Source organism: Anomalospiza imberbis, unplaced genomic scaffold (genome assembly GCF_031753505.1).
Source record: "Anomalospiza imberbis isolate Cuckoo-Finch-1a 21T00152 unplaced genomic scaffold, ASM3175350v1 scaffold_351, whole genome shotgun sequence".
Taxonomy (NCBI): Eukaryota; Metazoa; Chordata; class Aves; order Passeriformes; family Viduidae; genus Anomalospiza; species Anomalospiza imberbis.
Genome location: NW_027099968.1, coordinates 56,870 through 62,691, shown reverse-complemented (window position 1 = coordinate 62,691; position 5,822 = coordinate 56,870). Strand labels below are relative to the sequence as shown.

General features: G+C 45.2%; 1 long non-coding RNA gene across 1 annotated transcript; it reads right to left on the bottom strand.

Moving 5' to 3' along the window:
* Nucleotides 1–2,252: 2,252 nt before the first annotated feature.
* LOC137466643 (uncharacterized) lies at nt 2,253–5,346 on the bottom strand. The gene is made up of 3 exons (XR_010995251.1): nt 5,217–5,346; nt 4,223–4,476; nt 2,253–2,377 (listed from the first exon to the last, which is right to left on the bottom strand). It is a non-coding gene; the product is annotated as an uncharacterized lncRNA (long non-coding RNA).
* Between the last annotated feature and the right edge of the window lie 476 nt (nt 5,347–5,822).

The window sequence follows — 5,822 nt, the reverse complement described above, 5'->3', positions numbered from 1 at the left end:
TTTCCCCAGTTTGTAAGCTCAAGCATTGAGCTATGTCTAGAATGACACGGACAGTGGGATTAAGTGCACCCTCAGCAAGTTTGCCAAACCCAGAGGCATGGGATGCCATCCGGAAGGACCAGGAAGTGGGGTCCTTGCAACCTCATCAGATTCAACAAGGCCAAGTGCAAAGTGCTGCATCTTTGGGGTTGGGGCATTCCCTGGCACCAAGACAGGCTTGGGGATGAAGGTGGGGAGGACTTGGAGGTGCCGGTGGAGGGGAGGTTAGGTATGTCTAAAAAACCATACAGATATCCAGTAAAAAATGAAATGGAAGCATATCTAAAAGTGGTCCATCACTTTAATACCCTTTGCACTTGGATTGTGTGCCTCCTTTTCTGCTTGGGTCCTGCACTCTCTGCTCATCTCTTTGGCTTTGCTCATGGCAAGCGAATTCCAAAGGATGGAGTTTTTTCACTCTGTCTAACTCTGTTTTCTCACCTTTGGAGTTGGGAGTCTTCCCCTGCACCCTGACAGGCACTGGGATTCCAGACGGAGTCTGAATTTTATCTTTCTCTTGTAGCTCATGGGTGGAGGTGGAAATGGAGCTGACACTTGCAGACAGGTTCAAAGGTGAGCAGGATGTGGAAGGCAGGTTCAAGGAAGAAGGAGAGCGGCCACCAGCTGTTGGCTGGATATCACTGGGCTCTTGGTCAATCCTCTGCTTCTTGATCATCACAGGATTGATAAAGGCAGAAACCAGAGGCTGTTTCTGCAAAGATGATCCCAATTAGTTTTGCTCTGGAAAAGCAGCATTTCTGACCTGGCAATGGTTGAACACACACTAGTCTTACCTAAAACGGCCTGTCATACAAGGAGGTGCTGCAGCTAAATATGTTCACTATTTCATTCCTACTTTCTCACCTGAGTATTCAGCGAGTCCTCCTCCAACTCTGTAGCTAAATGGCTTTGGGAGAAAGACATTCCCTTCAGCACCTCTATCAAAGGCTTCCCCAAAATGAGGAGCTCAGGTTGGCTTTATCTTGCTCCCTATTTCTGCTTAGACACACCAGGAACACACTCAACTCTTGCTGTCACACACCCACATGATTCACTAAAGCAGCCCCAAGAAGCTGCCGGTGCGGTGCTGATCACAGCGTGTCCAGTGCAGAGATGATAACAACAGAGAGAAGCCCCAGTCTGGCTGCAGGTCTCATTCCTGCTGCTCTCCAGAGGAAACCCTGGGTCACAGCCTCTTCCCTACCAAGCACACGCTGCTCCCACCCGTGCACATCAGCAGCTCAGAGCTGACAGAAATGCTGTGGGCATGGAGGTAGGACATAAGAGGATGCTGGGCACTGCAGCATTTCCTGCTCTGGCTGGGAAAAGAGCTAGGGAAAACCAGAGCTGTGTCCTCCCTCCTGTTTAAAGAGAATTCTTCTAAGGTATAGAAAATACACCTTTCATGCAGTGTTTTCCAAGATTCTTTCAAATCTTTTTCCTTGCCCTCTTGTACTGGCCATCTCTTGATTTTAAGCCTGACAAGTCCAAGGTATTCCCTGATGATTCAGAGTCCCCTCCTCACACATGGGATAGCCTGAATCAAAATGGGAGCCTAAATGCTGCTTAGGACAGAAAAACAAGTTTCCTACAAATGCCTCAGTACTGGAATTTGTCCTTATGCTAGACTTCCCTAAGATTTCTCTTCAAACAGTAGCACTGGCATTACCGTGCATGATTTAGGTACTAGAGCTGCCATGTCATCAAGAACCCTGCACAGACACATCTAGGTACCAAAACATGTCCACATCTTGTCCTTAGCAGAGTTTCCTATGCACCATAAGAAACAAGTCATGTGTGCAAGCTTGTTGCAGGCTTTGACATTGTAAGCACCTTGAAAAGTATTACAGGAATCCCATTAGAAGTACACACTTCAGGTTTATGTGAGATAAAGACAACACTACTGCTTCATATCACAGATTGGACCCCAAGAGCAAGTGGGATAAAACATCATCTAGAGTCGAGAATGTTTAAAAATTCACAAAATACCTGAGCCGTTCTCGGTGGAGGATTTTTTTCAGAAGGTCCCAGAGACGGTGACTGGCTGGTGCTGGTGGCATTTGGAGATGGAGCTGTTTTTCTGTAAGGATGGTCCAACATTTCAGGTTACAAGGCAAAAATATCAGCAGTCATCGCTCTTTCCTCACAGCGAAAACAGACCTTCATTTCCCAGAGGATTTTTTTGAAATGGCTGTTGTCCTGACTGAACTTACTGAAAAACGGTCACCTCCAATGTCTTTCTATCTCTTTCACTGTAGCCAGGCCAATCAACCTGAATGTCTTTGAAGAAATGTTCCTTCAGACTGAAAGAATTCTCATTTGCATCCAGACTGGCTACCTACGGGCTGACATTTAAAACGTCAATATTCATTACACCTAAAGGCAGACTACAGATGTAAAACTGGTAGTGCAAAGCTAAAGCAAAGCTGAAAAGAAAATCATGTACCAGTTTTCCAGGACTTTTGTTTGATGTGAAGAACAAAACAGCTGTCATGTAAGAGGCAACAAGATTAAACAGGTGTGGTCCATTTGGGCTGTAGAAATTTGGATGTAAGTAAATGCCAAAGTGCTGCAAGCATGGAGGAAATGGACGCTATGAAAACCTCTCCCTGCACCAGGGATCCAGGTTTTTTGGTCTTTAAAGCAGCTTTGAGAATCAAGGTACACTATGCCAGAACTCTCAGTCTTCACCATTTGAAATACATGGAGAGGCCAGGTTTTTCCTTTCTGTTTTCCTTTTCTTTTGAGTAGGACCTGGAGAACATCATCTCCATGAGCAAGTCCATATTTTTCCACCCTCAGGAGGACGCCTGCTGCCCTCTTGTTTCACCCAGCTACATTGCCATGGCAGAGCACAGCCTGGACCTGTAACAGGGCATGTTTTCATCATCCCATGAAGCACCACAGGATGCTGGCATTTGTCTCTGTAGACAGAACTGCTTTTCTTTCTCAAGTGTCTGCTCAGAGGAAACTACAGCTTCCTATGGAACTCTTACAGGAGATAACCTACCTAGAGCTACACTTCAACAGCTTAAAAGTAACAAAGATACCCAGAATCAGGAATTCACTTCTTAAAAGCAGAACTAAGGCTGTGTGGGAAGAGAAGGAAGGCTGTGAGTATAAGAGCTCAGCAAGTTCTCCCTACTGGTTTTTCATGTATAGCAAAAACCAACACCACCTCCCCATGAAGTTAAGAAAAATGTGAATAACCGTTTTCAGGATATAGTGCTGTTCACAAAGCCCTTTCAGATTGCAAACCAGTATCTTGAGGCAGTTCACACCGCAAACAAGAAACTACTCCTTCAAAATCTCCTTAAACATTAACAAGAAGAAACAGAAAGGAGAATTTTCTTTCCTCTCTTACCCTCTAAGGAGCTGAGCTTTGAAATCTTACCATCATTTTTTCCTAGCTAAAAAGGAAATATTGCTACTTGATACGTTAATGCTTGCATAATTCAGCAACAGCCTACACTGATGGGGACTATTGAACAAGGAAGGAAACAGCCACTGCATCCTTCAGTCAATGTGAATCGTATGAATGGCTGTAATAAAGAAATACCAGTTGCACTAAAAGGACAACTGGAAAATTATGAGAAATAATAGGTGCCAAGGAAGTTGAAGACTCAATCCACACAAGAGCAAAGAAACTCTGTGCTCAAAGTTGGGCCACCACCTTTCTCATGTAGGATTTGCCTGGAACACCCTTCCCTGGAAGGCAACCCCCAGAGACCCCAGTAGAAGCAAATACCATTGAGAGGCCACCAAGTCCGTTCAAATGAAATACTGCCCTGTGCAGCTACCAAAATTCTCTCCTCTGAAACTTGTCCCAGGGTATTTTAAGGACCTCAGCTAAGTGTTTCACCCAGTTGAGAGTTTCACCCTGTGAAGTTACTTCATCAAGCAGTTTAACAGTGCAAGGAAAAGAGGGAGGGTTAAAATAAGGCATGAGAAGCAACAACATTACAAAGAATTTATCACTGCCAGCTATTCTAGAAAAACAACAACAAGTTTTGAGGATTTCTTTCTTTTTGTCACATGGACTTGCAGTTGGGTGGAAACTGGGTAAAATTGATGGAAAAATGTAAACAAGGAGCATTTCCTAAGCCTCTCATTAGATTCTAATTGAAACCTGAAGTAAGACTGCTAAGAGTTAGCATTGCAGGCAGCAGCTCCAGGATCTCACCTCCTGAAGGATCTTTCCAAGGGATTCCTTGTCCTTTTCCACAACTCCCTCTCTCTCTAAGCAGGCAAGTAACTCTGACTTCTTGTAATTCTTCAGAGCCAGTAAATGAATCACCCTGTCTCTGATGGGTCCTTGAGAAACAGTACTGAAAGGTCTCCAGAAGAATTTTGCAGGGTTCGTGGGCACCATTCTCTTTCTCTCAGGCACAAGATCTGGAGAGCTGTGTGGGGCTCTCCTGAGCTCTGGTATTTTCACTTCAGCAAAGAAAAAACAGAAAACAAATTGTCAAATGGGGAGTGGGAGGAAGCAAGGTAGTTGACTCAAAAGGATGTACCAAGACTGTTGAAACTCTACTTGTTCAGAATGTATAGATCAGTACAAATCCAGACAGTAAAGCATTAGGAAGGAACAGTCATTAAAAATACCATGTAAAGGAGTGATACTGGAGGGGAGGTATTTATGAAAAACTCTTTATACGCATGGTGGTTTTCATATGACTTCATATGATGTCCATAAGAATGATATGGACAGTGGGATTAAATGCACCTTTGGTAAGTTTGACACCACCAGAGGCCTGGGATGCCATCCAGAGGCACATGGAGAATCTTGGCAAGTAGGGCCCTGGGAACCTCATCAGATTCAACAAAGCCAAGTGCAAAGTGCTGCATCTTTGGGGTTGGGACATGCCCTGTCCCTGCTGGGCAGGGATGCTGCGATGGGATTGGGTGGCTGGGATGAAGGTGGGGAGGACTTGGGGGTGCTGGTGGATGAGAGGCTGGGCATGAGCTGGCAATGTGTGCTGGCAGCCCAGAAAGGTAACCGTGTCCTGGGCTGCATCAGGTGAAGCGTGGCCAGCAGGTCAAGGGAGGGGATATGACGCAGCAGGCACTGTTTTGAAACCAGGAACTCCTGCTTAGTGGCTGATGGAGATTTCATGCGTATTGGTGAGAAATCTGGGAGCTTTGTCCCTGCCATCACACACACAGAGACTGACCTTTCTTTACACGCTCCTTCAGTCTTTCAATGTAGGTCAAATTTTTAATGCCTTTCTCCACTTCCTGTTCCTTGGACCATGCCTCTCTGATATTTGTCTGCAAACCTAATTGCACAAACATCACACAGTTCAATTATTGTAAACTGCCAGTTGTCGAGTGAAGATGCTACTAATGTTTGAGAAGTTCAATCCAATGTGGATAGAGAAACTTCCCACAGCATTCAAACAGAACACCTCCTAAAACCATACCCCTGAATGACTTCTAAAGAAAATTACCTGAAACCATAACCAAGCATTAAGATGAAAATTAGGTAAGAGTTCTTCACCCAGAGGGTGATCAGGCATTGGGACAGGCTTCCCACAAGGCTGCTCATGGTACCAAGTCCGCCAGAGCTCAGAAAACATTTGGACAAGTTCCACAGGCACCTGGTGGGATTCTTGGGGACAGAGCTGCACTTGCATATCCTTGTGGATCCCTTCCAACTCTGATTCTGATTCTCTGATTCTGTGACAAAGCCCAGTCCCTAACTGGTACTGCATGGAGCATGTTGCAAAGGCACCCTCTACCCTACCAGCAACCAGACCTGTCTCACCTGAGTTTCTCTG